Below are 17860 nucleotides of genomic sequence, written 5' to 3' on the forward strand. Positions count from 1 at the left end.
TCAAGGGCAGCCTTGGCAGCAGTGACAATGAAATGGTAGGTTTCAAGATCCTTAGGGCAGCAAGGAGGGTGCACACCAAGCTCACTCCCCTGGACTTTAAGAGAACAGACTTTGGTCTCTTCAGGGATTTGATTGGCAAAGGACTTTGGGATAATGCCCTGGAGGGAAGGGGGTCCCAATCAAGCTGGTTAATATTCAAGGATCACCTCCTCCAAGCTCAGGAATGATCTTTGCGTCCCAGCAAAGAGCAAGTCAGGCAAAAACTCCTGGAGGTCTGCATGGGTGAACAAGGAGCTCCTGGACAAACTCAAACACAAAAAGGTAGGCTTCAGGGGTAGAAGCAGGGACAGGTAGCCTGGGAGGGACACAGAGAAATTGTCCAAGCAGTCGGGGATCAGGTTAGGAAAGCTAAAGCCCTGATGGAATTAAATCTGGCCAAGGATGTCAAGGCCAACAAGAAAAGCTTCTACAGGTACACTGGTGATAAAAAGAAGACTAGGGAAAACATGGGCCATCTCTGGAAGGAAACAAGAGATGTAAATACCTGGAATATGGAGAAGGCTGAAGTACTCAATGACTTTTTCACCTCAGTCTTCACTGGCAAAGTGCTCCAGCCACACTGCCCAAGTCACATAAAGCAAAGGCAGGGGCTAGGAAAATGAAGAACCACCCACTGTAGGAGAAGATCACGCTTGAGACCATCTGAGGAACCTGAAGGTGCACAAGTCCATGACACCTGATGAGATGCATCCCTGGGTCCTGAGGCAACTGGCAGATGAAGTTGCTAAGCTCTATCCATCATATCTGAGAAGTCATGGCAGTCCAGTGAAGTTCCTAGTGACTGGAAAAGGGGAAACATAACCCCCATCTTTAAAAAGGGAAATAAGGAAGACCCAGGGAACTACGGGCCAGTCAGTCTCACCTCTGTGCCTGGTAAGATCATGGAGCAGATTCTCCTGGAAACTGTGCTAAGGCACATGGGAAGTAAGGAGGTGATTGGTGACAGCCAACATGGCTTCACTAAGGGCAAATCATGCCTGACAAATTTGGTGGCCTTCTGTGACAGGGTTACGGCATTGATGGATGAGGGAAGAGCAACTGACATTGTCTACCTGGACTTCTGCAAAGCATTTGACAATGTCCCACACGATGTCCTTGTCTCTAAATTGGAGAGAGATGGATGTGATGAATGAACCACACAGTAGCTAAGGAACTGACTGGATGGTCACACTCAAAGAGTTGCAGTCAATGGCTTGATGTCCAAGTGGAGACAGTGACAAGTGGCATTCCTCAGGGGTCACTATTGGGACCAGCGCTTTTTAACATCTTTGTTGGAGATATGGACAGGGGGATTGAGTGCATGTACCCTCAGCAAGTTCGCTGACAACACCAATCTGTGTGGTGCAGTTGACATGCTGGAGGGAAGGGATGCCATCCAGAGGGATCTTGACAGGCTTGAGAGGTGGGCGTGTGTGAACCTCATGAAGTTCAACAAGGCCAAGTGCAAGGTCCTGCATGTGGGTTGGGGCAATCACAAGCACAAATACAGGCAGAGTGGAGAATGAGAGCAGACATGAGGAAAAGGACTTGGGGGTGTTGGTGGACAAAAAGCTCAACATGACCCAGCAATGTGCGCTTGCAGCCCAGAAAGCCAACCGTATCCTGGGCTGCATCAAAAGAAGTGTGACCAGCAGGTCAAGGCAGGTGATTCTCCCCCTCTACTTGGCTTTTGTGAGAGCCCACCTGGAGTACTGTGTTCAGCTCTGGGACCCCCAACATAAGAAGGACATGGAGCTGTTGGAGTGAGTCCCAAGGAGGCCATGAAGACAATCAGGGGGATGGAGCACCTTTTCTATGAAGACAGGCTGAGAGAATTGGGGTTGTTCAGCCTGGAGGAGAAAAGGCTCTGGGGAGACCTTACAGCAGCCTTCCAGTGCCTAAAGGGGCCTAAAGGAAAGCTGGGGAGGGACTTTTTACAAGGCCGTGTAGTGATAAGACTAGGGATAACGGCTCTAAACTGAGAGTGTAGTTTTATATTAGGTATTAGGAAGAAATTCTTTACTGTGAGGGTGGTGAGGCACTGGCACAGGTTGCCCAGAGAAGCTGTGGGTGCCCGATCCCTGGAAGTGTCCAAGGCCAGGCTGGATGGGGCTTTGAGCAACCTGGTCTAGTGGCAGGTGTCCCGGCCTGTGGCAGGGGGTGTGGGACTAGATGATCTTTAAGGTCCCTTCCAACCCAAACCATTCTATGATTCTATGAAATTAGTAATGACATTGAAAGAAACCCTTTAATACCATAAACCAACAACAAAAACCGGGACTGGAAGCAAGGGCTATTGCCTTCCTTATGACATGAGCAATCATACCTACCCCTGGGAGAGCACAGACTTTGCCATTATCCAAAGTACTCTGATTTTACGCATCACTTCACTCACAACCAGCAGTGAACACAGATAACAGCATTTTTCAAAAGAGAGCCTAAGGTGGACAATAATTCATCAAATGCATCTCCTCTTTTACATAATCCTAGTTGTGCAAGGATGCAATCCTACTATTAGCCCTGCTGCAGCCTGAAAATTATTCAGACAAATACTGGCTGAAAAAAACAGGGAAGGCATTATTACAATTTTTGAAGTGTGCAAAGGCCTGGGAGAGCTTCTTCAAGGGACTGTAAAGGGTAACACATACTCTGTATTCATGGAAGCAGACTGTCCCTGCTACCAGGGATATTAAACAGGGATAGTTACTTTTAACTACAGAGTTCAGGCTCTTGGATCCACCCGAGTTCCTTTCACTTAAAAGCCAGAAAGAAACCTCCATTTTTACATTGTTGTTCCTGTTTTCAAAGAAAGAAGGCGGCAACAACCACTGAGTCGTTGTGAACAACTTTTTTTTAAGCTACAGGCAAAACTAATACGAAAGTAAGAAGAAGGCACGAAGCTCACCAGGACGGAAGTCCTAATTCAATCCAATTTTGATGGCCTGGTTAGGACTTCAGTATCATAAAATGTCAGCTTACATGCACACAGCAGGACATCCTTGAAAGGTTGTAACAGTCTACAATTATTTTTCAAAGAACCATTTCCCATTTTATAAACCCCTTTTTCAATTTTTCAACTTGAAATATCCTCTGCCATTCCCATCTCTCAGATGCACAAGTGCACTGCTCAGGAATAAGAGCTTTCTTCGTGTAAAGGAGAAATACTGAAACATGCATTACAAAGAGAAAAATGCATTATTTACAGATAATTAATTTTACAAATGGAAAAGGAATGTCTGGAGTAGGGACAGAACTTTGTGTTTTTGCTTTCCTCATCCATACATCCTTTTTGATAGGCAAATTCTATGTTATGTTTTCAGTCACAGAATTAGCATCCTTGCAATAAGTTAATACTCTGTTCATTGCGAATTGCCAAGTTGTTTTTTCTGAGTGAGGTACTGCTGTATGCCCCTGTCAAAAACAGCTACGTTTTTTTGCAACTCAATCATTCGAAAACTCAAACAGAATCTTCATAGGAAGATGCTTTAATTCTGCTATGTTACCTGAAAACAAGGTTTGCTGATGTTGGGCAAATGGTGTTTAGCGGGGGGTTTTCTGCTCAACCCTGCATTCTGCTTCCTTTAAATTTTTTTTTGGAGGAAACTGAACTTTTTATGAACACAATCACTGCAAGCCAAAAATAACAACTCTTAAATTAGCACTGAGTAGGTGGAGGGGTACAACTAGCACACAGCTTGCCGTAACAGTCTGGATATATAAATGAGAGATAGGACCTGACATGCAGAATAACTAGAACTGTCAGATGACTAATGGATTTCACTCATTATGTGCTGAGGCCCTAGAAAAGTAGCTAATGAAGTGGGATTACTTAAAAATGTGCCCATATTAGCTGGTGTAAGCCCCAGTTGTGCAGTGAGGTCTGCTGAGTTGCAGCCACCTGCCCACATGCAGCTGACTGCAGGAGCTACATCCAGAGTGTGAGGGGCCACAGCAGGAGAGGGGGGTGGCAGCATTGAGGAGGGGGTGATGGTTCTTCTGTGCTGTTGTTTGATGTGCACTGGTTCTGGTTTCAGGGTTAAACCACAACAGCGCCCAAGCCTTTGTCTTGGCAGAGAAGAGCAGTCCCTGCAGGGGTTTCAGCCTTTTCCCCACTGGCGCTGACATAAGCATCTGTAGAGCAGAACAGTGAATGGGATACGGGGGGGGGGGGGGGGGGGGGGCGCAGCTCCCTCCTCCCTCAGACACCTCGAGCTTTCCCCAGGAACAGAAATATTCCCCAATTTGGCCTGATGGTAGACGTCACCTATACGTCAGTGCCCCTGACCCTTTTGGTTTCACCCTGTTCTGGGGCAGCTGCTGAAAATCACACCAGTGTTTAAGCAGGACCATGCCAGTGTCATGCACTATGGAGGCGGGAGGCAACAGCACCTCTCTGGGGTCGAACTCTCATACACCACTGGATATGTCTTGCTACCATTGTATTTCACAAGCTTCTAGAAAATGTCCTGGCCTTCCTTCACCATTAGCTTTTTCTTACTGTTCTTCTCCATGTACTGCAGAGGACCTATAGGACAGAGTAGATACTGGGTGTGAGAGGAGCCTTGAGGGAGCTATATGGTACATTGCTGTATGGTGCTCTGCAGGAGCCGTGGGCTGAGAAATGGACAGTACAGGTGGAACAGGAGCTGCTGGGTGATTGGCTGATTTATTGCTTTGTGTTTGTCTCAAACCACGGTGACAGCTGCAGGATTTCTCCTTTGGACACATGTGAAAGCCCCTGTACCACAGGGAGACTGGCAGACTGGGGTGTGTCGGGTGGAAGAACACAGCTAGGGGCTGGAGCTCACGGTGTGCAAGGAGCACAGGCTGCCCAGAAGCTGTGAAACCTCCAGCCTTTTAGATATTAAAACCTTGATGAGGCAAGTCCATGCACAACCTCCGTGACTGAAATTAGCCTTGCTTTGAGCAGATTGGTCCAGAGGCTCCCAGAGGTCCCTTCTGACTTCGTTTTCCTGCGATTTACAATCCCACTGATGCCACCAGTTCTCCATGTAATAAAGATCTTCTGCACCATATTGCCTTCCTCAGCCCCCCTTAACATATCTCAGTTCTCCTCTCTGTGGTAACTTCGTAGGCTCATGGACAATTCAGTATGCTCAGCTTAATCCAGTCCTTCTGGCTATTTGCAGAATCATGTGAAATGGGAGTGTCCTTTTTAATTTGTTCTCATTTTGCTCTGTGAGGACAGCTCGTCATCAAAGCAATCTGCAGCTGGATGGTATTGGCCAAACCTAGGAAGTGGTAATAGCCTTCCTCAACCACTGCTTGGCCAAAGCAGTCATGCTGCATGGAGGATCTTCTGCTGTCTTTGGTAGCTTCACCTTGGTTGACAGTTGAAATCATGTTCTCCCCCCTTTTTTTTACCATGACATTTCTCTTCCCCTTCACTAGAAGTTCTCCAAAATGGCAAATCAAATCAGAGTTAGAAACCTTATTAACCATACAACTAATAGCCAAGCTGTGAGACTTTAAAGAATCACAAGGCATTGTTATAAAGGAACGTGAGTATCAAGTGTGCCCAAACGTCGGCTGGGGAACCAAGCACAGCCTGCACTAACCAAGGGGCAGATCTTCCCTGGGCTGTGTGCAGCTGCCTGCAACATGGAATAAGCTGATCCTGGGCTGCAGGACAAACCAAAATAAAGCAGGGCTGTGCCAGGCACACCTGCTTGGTGGGACAACACATCACCACTTAACTGGCATGTGATGACAAAGCAGCATTGCCTGGCCCCACTTGGTCGAGCCAGTAACCTATACCTGCTCAGTGGACAGGTTGCAGTTGTGGTCAGAGATGATGGTGGTGCAAAATCAGACATATAAAGCCCAAAGTGGAGGAGGTGCGTATAATTGCAGGAGGGGAGGGAGGCCAGGGTACAGAGGATCTGTCTACACAATCACAGAATGGCTGATGTTGGAAGGGAGCTCTGGAGGGCACTTGGTCCAACTCCTTGCTCAGGCAGGGCCACCTAGAGCCAGTTGTCCAGATGGCTTTTGAGTATCTCCAAGGTGGGGCACTCCAGTCTCTCTGGGCGACTTACGCCAGTGCTCAGTCACCCTCACAGAGAAAAAAGTGTTTCCTAATGATCAGCAGAAAACTCCTGTGTTTCAGTTTGTGCCCATTGCCTCTGGTCCTGTCATAGGGCACCACTGAAAGGTGCCTGGCTGCGTCCTCTTTGCACCTTCCCTCCAGGTGTTTACATTGATAAGATCCTAGCGAGCCTTCTCTTCTCCAGGCTGAACAGTCCCAGATCTCCCAGCCTTTCCTCATAGGAGGGATGCTCCAGTACCTTCACCATCTTCATGGCCCTTTGCTGGACTCTGTGCAGTGTGTCCATGTCTCTCTTGCACCAGGGAACCCAGAACTGGACATAGTACTCCAGGTGTGGCCTCACCAGTGCTGAATAAAGGGAAGGATCACCTCTCCTGACCTGCAGGCAATGCTTTGCCTAATGCAGCCCAAGGTGCCTTTGGCCACTTTTGCTGCAAGGGCACAAGGTCCTTTTCTGCCAAGCCGCTTTCCAGCTGGGTGGCCCTCAGCATATAATGATGCATGGGGTTGTTCTTCTGCAGGTGCAGGAGTTTGTACTTCCCCTTGCTGAACTTCATGAAGTTCCTGTCGGCCCATTTCTCCAGCCTGTCTAGGTCCCTCTGGATGGCAGCACAACTCTCTGCTTTGTGTCATTCTTCCTGGTTTTGTGCCATCTGCAGACTTGCTGAGGGTGCACTGCCCCATAGTCTAGATTGTTAATGAAGATGTTGAACAAGACTGGACCCAGTATTGACCCCTGGGGTACACTGTTCTTGGCCTCCAACTAGACTTTGTACCACTGATCACCACCCTCTGGGCCCAGCTGTTCAGTTTTCACTCCACCTCTCTGCTCATCCAGCCCATACTTCATCATCTTGTCTGTGAGGATCTTACGGTAAACAGTGCCAAAAGCCACACTGAAGTCACCGTAGACAATACCCACTTGCTCTCCTCTCATCTACTGAGCCAGAGATTTCATTGTAAAAGGTTATCAGGTTGGTCAAGCATGACTCCCCTTTGTGGTCCTAGTTGTGACTTGAAGGGCTGAGGTGGCCGAGGGTCAGGGCTGTCCTCCTGGTCTGGGATGATGTAGGAGGTGCAGCAGCCCCACACGGGGCTAGGATGGCCCTTGGGTACACAGAGTTCGACATGCAACCCATAGTCTGGTGGGATACATTTGTTTATAAGCTGACGGACACCTTGAAGATCTGATTTTAAGTTATACTACCGACCGTGAACTATAAAACAAACTGCACATCTGGGGTAGCTGTCACTTGCCTGGGTTTGTACGATTATTCTGAGTGGCCACTGGACTAGCTGAACTTTCCTAATCTGGGGCCATAGCACAATACCAAACTTTAATAAGACCTCCTGGCTGAATCAGTGAGGAATTTTACCTAAAAATCAATGTCAGCAAAGGACCTGCATTTAAACTTGCTGATTAAATGCTCTGACTAAAGTGCTTGGTGTGGTAATGCCATTTAAAACCTGCCATTAATTAATCAATGGCTTGATGAAGAAAACTGATGCTTCATATTTGGATTTGATTTGCAAGCAACATAGTGATTAGTGAGTAGAGAGCTGAGATTTCTTATTTGATTTTTAAAGGTAGAACAAATACACGGTATTTGAAAATTCTTTATTTGATACAAACCCAAGCATTAAAATTAACAATGACAACTGATTTGGATTTTCCCATTTTGACTTTCAAAGTTCATGGGGAGTTGCTTCCACCTTTTTGTGGTTAAAAAAAACAACTTATGCAGCTTGGCAGGTTTTGTAAAACACTTTCAGTTAAGACACAGCTCATGTTTATTTATTAATGCATTTTAAAATGTACTTATCCAGGTTTGAGCTGAGTCATTACTTAAAAAAACAACCTGAACGCTTTGGCAGCTGGGGCAACGCTTGTGACAAGGTGCTCTCTGGCTTCCCTGTGTCCCATTGAATGGAGTCTGTGCGCGTGATGTGCAGCTAAAGCACTGGCTTAATTTCTCTCAAAATCTTTAGCTGGAGAAACAGCACATGAGCAGGCTGACACAGGGAAAAAGCCACTGCACCTTGCGCGCGTCTGAGCCACGTAGATGGATAGCCCTTGGTGCCTGGTGGTCTCCGGAGAACAGCAAACAAGGAAGGGGAACATGGCACAGGATGGCACTTGCAGCAAGGGAAGCAAGCGTAGACAATGCCCGGGTGAAAGATGCGGCTCCATCAGTGAGCGCTGGGTGGTGGCTCCTTGGAAGTGTCTGGTGGAGAACGTGAAGGAGGGAGAGATGGGGAAAGCTCAGCACTGCTCCGGGGGACTTCCAGGGGGCCGGGAGCCACGAGGGGAAGGTGCTTCGCCCACCTCAGCAGTCAGTCAGTTTGACTTCGAGGGGGTCGGGAATGGCTCCTTCCCCCCCGACGAGGATGGGGGCAAAGCACCTTCCCCTCACGGCTCCCGACCTCCTCGAAGTCAGACCGACTTCCCAGGTGGTCAGGCACCTTCCTCTCAGAGCTCCCGACCCGCCAGCAGCGGCCAGGGGCCTTCTCCCCCCACCGGAGCGGTGCGGCCCTGCGCTCCGCCTCAGCGCTCGCTGGAACTTGGCGGTCCCGCTCCGCCGCCCGCCGCCGCCCCGCGCGCCAGCCTCGCCCGCCGCGCGCAGCTCCCCGCTCCCGCCCCCCGGGTTGGCCGCGCTCCCTCGCGCCGCGGGCGGCCCGCGCGCCCCATTGGCCGCTTTTGTTGCGGGCGCCGCGGCGCGGAGGGGTGCGGGGGGTGGTCCGCACGCGGCGCCGCCCGCCCTCGCCACCCCCCGGGGGGCGGCCCCTCCCCTCCCGCCCGGGAGCCGCGTGGGCCATTGTCACACAACATTCCAACTCCGAACGCCCCGCTGTTCGCCGCCGCCGCCGCCCATTGGCTCACCCGGTCCGGATTGAGTCGCCGAGCAGCCAATGGCGTCCGGTTTCCAAGGCGGCCGCCGGCGCCGCCCCTCGCAGCGCCGGCAGTAACAATATGGCAGCGGCGCCTATTGGTAGCGGCGCGCTCTGAGCGGCGGCGGCCGCGGGCGCCCGGCGGCGGTGACGGGGAGCAGCTCCCTGGGCGGGCGGCGGCGGCGACTCCCCCCGCGGTGCCGAGCCCCGTCGCGGCAGGTGAGTGGGCGGCGGATCGCGCCCCCGTCCCCCGCTGCACGGCATCCCCCGTCACGCCGGTGCGCCCCGGCGGAGCGCCCCGCGTCGGGGGCGCTGCGCGGGGCTGCGGCCGCGGCCCGGCTCGCAGCCCCTCCGCCGCCGCCGCCCGCACCGGGGTGCCCAGGCAGGCTGTGGGGGGCCGCGGACGCGCCGCTCCGCTGCGGCCGGGTGGGCGCCCGGCCCGCTGGGGCCCGCTTTATTGTTCACGGTGTGGGCCGCCGGCAGCAGGCGCCGCTCCCCCCGCCGGTGCGGCGGCGCCGGGGTGGCCCCGCCGCGATGCCCGGCTCCTCGCCGGGGTCCGTCCCCGCCGCTGCGCGGCTGCGGGGCCGGCCCTGCGGCAGCCGGCCTCCGGGAGCGCCGCTCCCGCGCCGAAACGGGCCCGCCGCCTCCCGGGGGGGCTGCGCGGGGTCCGTGCCGGGGCCGCCGCCCCCCCGGACAGCCCGGGCGGCCGGCGCGCGGGGCAGGGGCGGCCGCCGGGTCCCCTCTGCGCCGGGTGCCGCCGCCGCTGCGGGGAGCTGGGGGAGCCGTGGCGGCCGCGGTGCGGGGACGCACCGGCTGTCACTCGGGGGACGCGCGGTTCCGAAGCGTGCGGCAGGTGAGGGCGGCGCGCTCGGCCGCGGGTCGGTGGCGCAGGGCACAGCCGCCCGCGCTGCCCCGGCCGGAGGTGCGGGCTGCTGGCGGGGGCGCGCAGGGCAGCCCGGGCTGGGCGGGCAGCGCGGGCACAGCTGCGGGCTGGAACAGAGTTGCGGGGACGGGTGCGTAATTCCAGCGCGCAGCTCGGTGCTACCACGTTGGATTGGGAAGCGCCGGGAGAAACCGACTTCCCTTCCTCGTCGGTCCTTCGTCCCCGTCTCCCCCTCTCCGTCGCAGCCGCGGGACTCTGGGCTCGCGAAAGACTGCTGGAGCTAGGAAATAGGTAGTACTCGTGACTTGTTAATCATTTTGCTGTGTATGAAATTCTGATTAAAAAATGTATTGGAATAAATTAGGGGAGGCTGAGGTCTATGGAGTGATTACTTGGGTGCCTAATCTGTGATTAGAGCATCTTTTCCCCTTCCTGTATTATTAAAGCGCTTCTGTCAATTTCAATGACACTTCAGTGCTGTGATATAAATTATTGAACAAGGGCAAATGAGGACCGCCTTCACCTTGGCTGTAAGGGCCCGATCCTGCAGAGAGCAACTTCCTTCTGCCCCTCCTGGCTTGGCAGCTGTTGGAGCCCCTCCGCCGAGTCCTTCCTTCTGTCCCTGCGCAGCCCCCGGCTGCCCTTCGGCTGGCAAAGCTGCCTTGTTCAGGCAGAGTATTGTTTATTGGATTGCACCTAACTGTTGTCCTTGCTGCTTCCTGATGAGCCCACATGGATGGGACAGTCCCGTGGGATTTTTGAAGGTGCGAGTGACCTTGGAAAATGCTGTGGTTTTCTCCCTCAGCTTTTGCCTTAATCGCCCTTGTATGCCACGAGCTCTTTGATTTGGGGACTGATGTGTGCACAGGTCCTGGAAAGCGTCTTAAAACCTGATCATCACCGCCATGGTAGTTACTGTGTGTATTTGGTAGTGGCGGTGAATGTGCTATGCTAGCACCTCCATGCTACTCAAGGTAAAACGTGATGTAGGGGTGGCTGGAGAATGGGACTGTTTCCTCCCTTCCAAGCCCTGGAATGGTGGAGTTGGAAGAGGAAAGTGGCATACCTGTGGGGACCTGGCTCACCTCTGCTTTGGTTGCAGGCAGATTAGTCCTGCTCCCACACAGGCTGCAGGGGAAACACTTGGCTGCCCCAGAACCATGTTTCTCATGCAGAAAAAAGCCATTTCCTTCTTGAACAGCAAAGCAACTAAACCCCAAAATTCTTTTAAAGGGATTCTCCCAGCAGGAATTTAATCTGTAGCCTTTTTGTTATTGTTATTTATGCATTAGTGATCCAGTTATGCTTTCCAGTATATCAAAGGCAATGTTCTGGAGTCCTTAAACAAATGCTTGTCATCTTTAATGATAACCGACTTTGGGATCTGGCCCTCCATAATCTCATGCAATGCTGACTATAATTTGTCTTAAGGGAAACAAGATATACTGTTGTTTAAAAAAGATGCCTTTTTGGCATCTCTAGTTGCTCTTGACGGAAGTGGAACTCAGTAAATCCTACCTGATGTATGTCCAGTGATTCATTTGGTCTTGCTTGTAAGAGGAAAGACAGGGGTGTTTTAGTTTGGTTTTTTTCTTTTTTTATCAGAGGTGCTTATGCTGTGTAGTCATTCAGTGGCCAGGAACATCGGAAAAAACCTTGTGAGGCATTGTTTGAAAGGATCACTGCATGCAACGGAGGGGGGGAACCCATGTTTGTCTGGTACCAGAGCTCTCTGTTTCTCAGCCGAAGTTCTCGTGCTGTAGTGAGGAGCATGGTATAAATAGCAATGCTAGGTTTTAGGCACTGAATTCAAAGTTATGGTTTCCACAGCAACCAGCACTCAGGCCGTCGTTTATGTATGAAATAGTTCCCCTTTTTTAAAAAAAAAAAACCCACACGTATCTGGCTTCTGGTGTTGTGCTGTGTCCGATCCCCCTCCATGAACATCCCACACTCAATTCTTCCTACTTTACTTTTGAGCATCCCCCTCCGCTTTCCCTCTCCTGACGGCCATTGACTTGCTGTGTTCCCAGCTCCAGGTTTCCTGCTGCCTTCTCCTGAGTCAGTGGCTGAGGGCTCTGTGTACCAGATCCCAGCCTGTCCACCATGTTCATTTGTCTTCCAAGTCCTTCTTTTGGTACCAGTGTTTGCTTCCAGCTGTGCCTGCAGTGTGATAGGCACCATGCAAACATGGGAAGAAACAGCTCTGCTTTCAATCCGTGGCATATCCCTCAACCACCCACCTGTGTTTCCCGTCTCTCCCTCATCTGGAGGGTCGTTGTCTCAATGCCAGGTCCGCATGCTCTCCTGGCTCTCGCTCAAGCATTTCTCTTGAGGCTTAAGGAAATGCAGACAGAGAACTGTGCCCTGCACGGAGGGCTGCGGGATGTGCCCTACCTGTATGAAGATCAGGATGCAGTGCTTGTTTTTAAAAATGTTTGTCACACAAATGTGCAGCGTTGCTAAAGTGTTTTCATTTATAGCCAGGGGGTTGATGTATCTACATGGTTGTGTCCAAGTTACAGTTTCCAGAGCAACTGGAGCTTTGTATCTTGGAAGACTGTTAACTAAAGCATGAAACATCACATCAAATTTTCCTTTCTTAAATTCTGTAATTTTAGCTACTGTTAAAATTGCAGCTGTCCTTATCTGAGAACATGTTCAAAAACCTTAAATGACCAAGCAGATCTTCAGATATGCACCTTTGCAATGAGAACAAGGATGGGAAATTTCATCCTCCAAAATAATTATTCTTACAGTTACAGCATAAGGTACTTCAGTAAAAAAACCCAAAAAACAAACCAACAAAAAACCCCATCCCCAACAAACAAAAAATCCAAACCCAAAAAGAATGAAATGGAAGTGCCCCCTCATCCGTATCTCTAACCAGAACTAATGACAAAAGTGCAGTCTGGCAAAACTGAGTAAAACGGCTGACGGCGGCTGAAAGCAAACATCAAATGAAGGATTCCCATGGCTGGAGAATTGATCCGAAGAAGGAAGGGAACTCAGGATCGCCTGCCTGTACCTGGGAGCAGTTGGGCAGGCTGTGGTGCTGGGGGCTGCTTTGGTAATTTTTTTTTTCCCTTTCCTTCTCTTTCTCCTCTCATTTGCTGCTCCTTGTGAAACTGTGTCCCTCTTGCAGTGTTTCACAGACACTTTTCCTCTGAGCTGTAATGCCAAAGACTTTTGACATCAAAACAGGTCACTTTCGCATTATAACTGAATTTGAGCCAATGTTACTTTCAAAAAAGTTGATGTATCTGCATTGTAGGTTTTCTACTTGCTCTGTGAAGGATTTTGTCAATAATAGGCATGTCATTCCCTTAGAAATTGCTCTACTGGACACTCTGATTTGAGCGATGATGCTATAAAATGGTTTGTAGGTTACTGGGGGAATCTCAGCCAAGATGCTTTAAGTGTTGGCTTGTGTTAAAAGGAATTGCAGAGAATGTCTCAGGGGTCTTCCTTTCTATTTTTGTTAGTAACTTTTTAGCTCAATGTTTTCCTTTATTTTTATATATATATATAAAAAAATGTTCCATTGATGTTGCCGCCTATAATAGCATTGTCAGCAGCCTATGGTTTTTGCTTAATAAAATGGAGGAATGATTCTTCTCCTACGAGATGGTTTTAAAATGAAACTTAAACCAAATCCTTGTGATCTTTGGTGTGCTGCCCAGATTATAGAAACAAAATGATTGAAACACCAGCTGGCAATGGCTTGAAGTGAGCTGAAATACCTTGAACTTCTCCCTGTGTCTCTTTGAGCAAAGGTAAGGATTTTGTTTTCTCTGTAGTCAGCCCAACCTTTGCAATATGGCACAGATCAAGAAAGGATTCTAGCTTGTTCACATAGGCACAGGCTGTTGTTGCTCAGTAGCCATAACCCACCTCCATGGCAGACGATGTTGCATGCTGGGTGGTGAGGCAGCAGACACTGGTGACAAGTTGGGAGAAGAGCCAGAGATTCTTTGCTGGGATAAGAAACGCCTGTATTTTCCTGCATCTCAGAAAGTGCCAGCGCGTGCCGTGCTATCAACTTAATTGGCTAAGTCTTTCTAAGTGAACGTACAGATGCTGGGGTTCAACGTTGCATAAATGCGTCTACTTGGCAGAACACCACCTGGTTTTACTTTTCTCCAGTGCACAGTATAAATACACCTCTTTCTTGATGTTCTCCATTAATTTCAGTGGATAAAGCCAAGGCTGAGGGACCAGGCATTTGAGAGTTGGACCAAGATACCTATTCCATTAACATTAAAGCAGACTTAAGAATTTCTGCCCTTGAAAGAGCAGGCAGTGAGCAAGGGTGGTGGGAAGGTCTTGTGTTCTTAACCAGGTGTCGTGGTGCATCACCACAGCCCTTCAATCCACCTGGGGACCTAGATGTAGTGCCAGACTGGCTGCTTCCGTGGCAACCATTGCTAGGGGAGTGATCTAACAAGGCTGCAGTGGGCTGGAGTGTTGCTCCCACCCTGTATAACCTCCACTTGGGAGGTCTTCCTTGCAACTTGGGCAGACCCTTGGCTGTGGGAAGCGAGGTAGAGCAGGAAGAAGGTTAAGATCAAAGAAGAAAGGCAAGAGATTATTTTCTATGTGTAAGTGATGAGGAGAGGTGGTCTGGTCCAGAGCACTGGATGGCACATTTACTTAAGGAAGAATAGTTCCTAAAGTACTCTGTTTTTCCCCAGACGCTGTTTTTGTTTTCGAAAAAAACATCGGAGAAGTTCTGCTCTTTCAAGCTAGGGAGAGTACCAACTTTTAACTGGGGCTTTGTGCTTGTTGAAAACAGTAATTTTGCCTTACAGTTGGGAAATACTTCTTTTAGTAGCAGCAAAACACTGTATTTTGAGTTTTGCAGCCCAGGCTGCAATAACATAAATACTTGGTACACCCTTGGTCACAGTTATCTTGTGCATGAAAGAATTCTCTACTGCTTCACATTATTCAGCATGTCTTTAAGTCTAATTGTTTTTCCCCATCATGTGCTTTGTTCCTAAGATTAGTATGGTTTTCCTCCTCATGGATAAATAATTTAAACACCTGGGCTGATTAAATGTGTGCCTCTGAGCTCAGAACAATCACAAGTGGTTTTTTTATTTTATTCAAAGACTGACTTTTATGAAGAAGATTTAAAGCAACTGAAAATAGCTACATCACAGAAACATCAAGCGTAACTTGAAAATTATTGCTATCATCTCATGGATTCTGGCAGTGTACATTTGCCTTTCCATTAGTGACGTCTCATTGAACAATCAAGGGTTTATTGACAACTCGTTTACTTTGCCTAATAGTATGACTTACTGGAGGGCAGGACCGCCCTTTCCTTTGCCGAGTGATGGCAAAGACATAGACACAAAGCCTGTGTGTGGTGTGCAGTAACTTGATGGCTCTGATGGACGGTGTTTCATGAAGACAAAGTTGGCTGCAGAAGTTTTGAGGCAACCTCCAACATCGGTTTTGACTGTGCATTGCCTGCAGTGTGCCCCTGACCTGGCACAGCACGGGAAGGTGCCAGGGTCCTTTGGGCCAAACGTGATGCCCCTGTGAAGCGGCAGGGCTCGTGGGGTGGCTGCACCAGAAAGTCTGGGCTCGGCTTGGTGGTGCCAGGAGCAGCTGCTCAGGGATGGCAGCGGTCACTGTCGGTGTGAAGAGAGCTATCAGAGAGGTTTAGGAGCCAGGAGCTGTCAAGTTCCGCCTCTGCCATTGCTGTTCCTGCTGCTGTGGGCTCATCTGAGGGCTCATGCAAAACCCTTGCATTGGTGAGGGCAGATGTGACTGGCTGGGGAGGGTGGAGGGGCTGCAGCAGTGCTTTTCTATCACAGAAAAAGTCCTTTCTGCTACTTTTCTTTGCAAAATGTCTTTTCAAAGAGGAGTAGCTCTCCTGCTTTCCCCATGTAATGGCATACATGCTCCACAGCCACCTCTGGAGAACTTAAGCCCAACCAGCTATGTAAGGAAAGAAGTCTTTTTCCCTAATGTGAGAGCCATCTCATCGTGCATCGTTATCAGTCAGTGCTGTGCCATTTCATCTCAGACTGGCTGACAATAGCACTCTTGGATGACTGGAGTTTCCTCTCCCTTTGTTGTAAAAACTAATCTTAGGAACTACTTTTATAGAGCAACTGCATATCTCTAGGCTAAAGTTAAACCACAGCTGGAAAACATCTCTCATCTCTCACTCAAAATATCTTACATCTATAAAGATTTAAAACCTCATGCCAGAAAGCTGTAGCCTAGTACTTTGCCCGTGATTTCCTGCTATACCAGCACTGCTCTACAAGAACATGAATACCTTGATTGCCTCTTTCTTGTCTGCCTTACTCGCAGAAGAAAGCATGGAGAAAACGAGTGATGTTGTGAAAGTTTCACTTAGAATTTTGATTCCCCCTCTGTTGTTTTTTTCTTTCTTTCTTTTATTTATTTATTTTTTTTTTTGTACGGTGACCTAGCCTATTTGTCATCACATTAGCCCTCCGTCTGGCTTTCCACCCTCCCTGATATGTAGTGCTCAGTCAGGCATCAGGCTTTCAGCAGGCCAGGGCAGTCCCTGCTTGGATCCAGTTACTGCTTGTCTGTCGGACCATCCATTGTTAGCAGGAGGTGGGTTTTGTTGTTTTGAATTATCCTAGTCTGTCAGTGTTGGTTCCATTTGCTTCTTCTGAAGGAAATCCCATGCCTGCCTTTATCTCTTGACATGGTTTGGGGAGAGATGTGGGTTTCCTTGTTAACCCCAGGCAGGCTTCCTGACTGCTTCCCATCTGACTTCAGCTCTTGCCATCCTGATCTCAAAACAGGTCCTTCCCTCTCCTGTTTGCCACCTCCTTCCACTCTAGCAGTGCTTTGATCTCCTGGGCTGTGGAAACCCCCTGAGATGTGAAAGTTTACTGTGCTGCTGCCAGCCATTCCTTCACAATGAGTGGCCTCTCGAGTGGGCCAGGCTCTCAGTGCTGTGCTCCACTACTCGGTCCCACTGCTCTAATCTCTGCCAGCACTTTCCCTGTAACTTGCTGCCGTTAGTCACCAGTGAAGCCTTGGGCAAAAGGTATCTCCCTCCACGTCCCAGCCAGTGCTCCAGCAGAGCTCTTTTTGGTTGCATCAGCTCCTCAGTTTGCTTATTGAAAGCATGCTTTAAAACCTTGAGTACTGCTTCCTAACCACCCGACGAGTTCCTGCAGAGTGTTGGTGCTGTTTGAAAATTTTATGAAAGCCTTAATTCATGCCCTATCTGCATTTCTGTCCGCACCTGCCTCCGTTTGTAGCTTGTTCCTTCATGGACATTCCCTAGAGTTTGGGTAGGTGCCTGTGTGACACGAGTGCAGAGGCACTTTTAAAACTGTTCTCCACTGACTGTGTGACAGGTGATCTGGAGAACCGTGGTAAAAAAATGCAGAAAACACTGACTTCAGTTAATTTTTCCACTTACTATCATGTTCTTTTTTAAGAGATGACATGGGTTTTGATCCACAGGGTTTGATATCTGTAGTGCTGGGAGACGGAGAGCTGTTACGGTGACGAAGCAGCAGACAGCTAGCAGTACTTAACTTGTACCAACTTGGGAGTGAAAAAAGGCTAAGCATCTTCCCTAACTCGACTTGGCTTCCCCTGCAGTATCAGCCAAGACTGAATGAGGGAGGAAAAATGCAAAACAATGCAGGAAGTGCAGAAACTGAACGATGCAAGAAACATTTTGAGTTGAGGCGGTTGCATCCCCACATTGGTACTAGTTCCGCTTAAGTCACTTCTTGGCCGTTCACATACAGCTGAAGCAAAAGAGCCCCAAAAGGCTCTCTGATGGTGTTACTGCCTCTGGTGCCTGGGCTGTCTCCTTCCAGATGAACCAAAGGTTTTCAGCTTGGTGCTGTCTTATGTTGTTGTGTATCCCCTCCATCTGTGGGAGCTGGGACAGGTGAGACATGAGCTAGCGTGGTGATTTTGGAGGCAGGAAGACACCTCGGGAGCAGTTGAGGCTAGGC

The 17860-nt window shown here is 49.7% G+C and overlaps 1 protein-coding gene across 3 annotated transcripts in view; it reads left to right on the forward strand.

Moving 5' to 3' along the window:
• Nucleotides 1–9065: 9065 nt before the first annotated feature.
• The window catches only part of TIAM1 (TIAM Rac1 associated GEF 1), a 195199-nt gene continuing 186404 nt past the window's right edge, over nucleotides 9066–17860 (forward strand). For all 3 annotated transcript variants that reach the window (XM_056327703.1, XM_056327702.1, XM_056327706.1), the window contains exon 1: nucleotides 9066–9217. The gene's annotated coding sequence lies outside the window, so the exon portion shown is untranslated. The remainder of the gene's footprint in view (nucleotides 9218–17860) is intronic.

This window comes from Falco biarmicus, chromosome 2 (assembly GCF_023638135.1).
Source record: "Falco biarmicus isolate bFalBia1 chromosome 2, bFalBia1.pri, whole genome shotgun sequence".
NCBI lineage: Eukaryota > Metazoa > Chordata > Aves > Falconiformes > Falconidae > Falco > Falco biarmicus.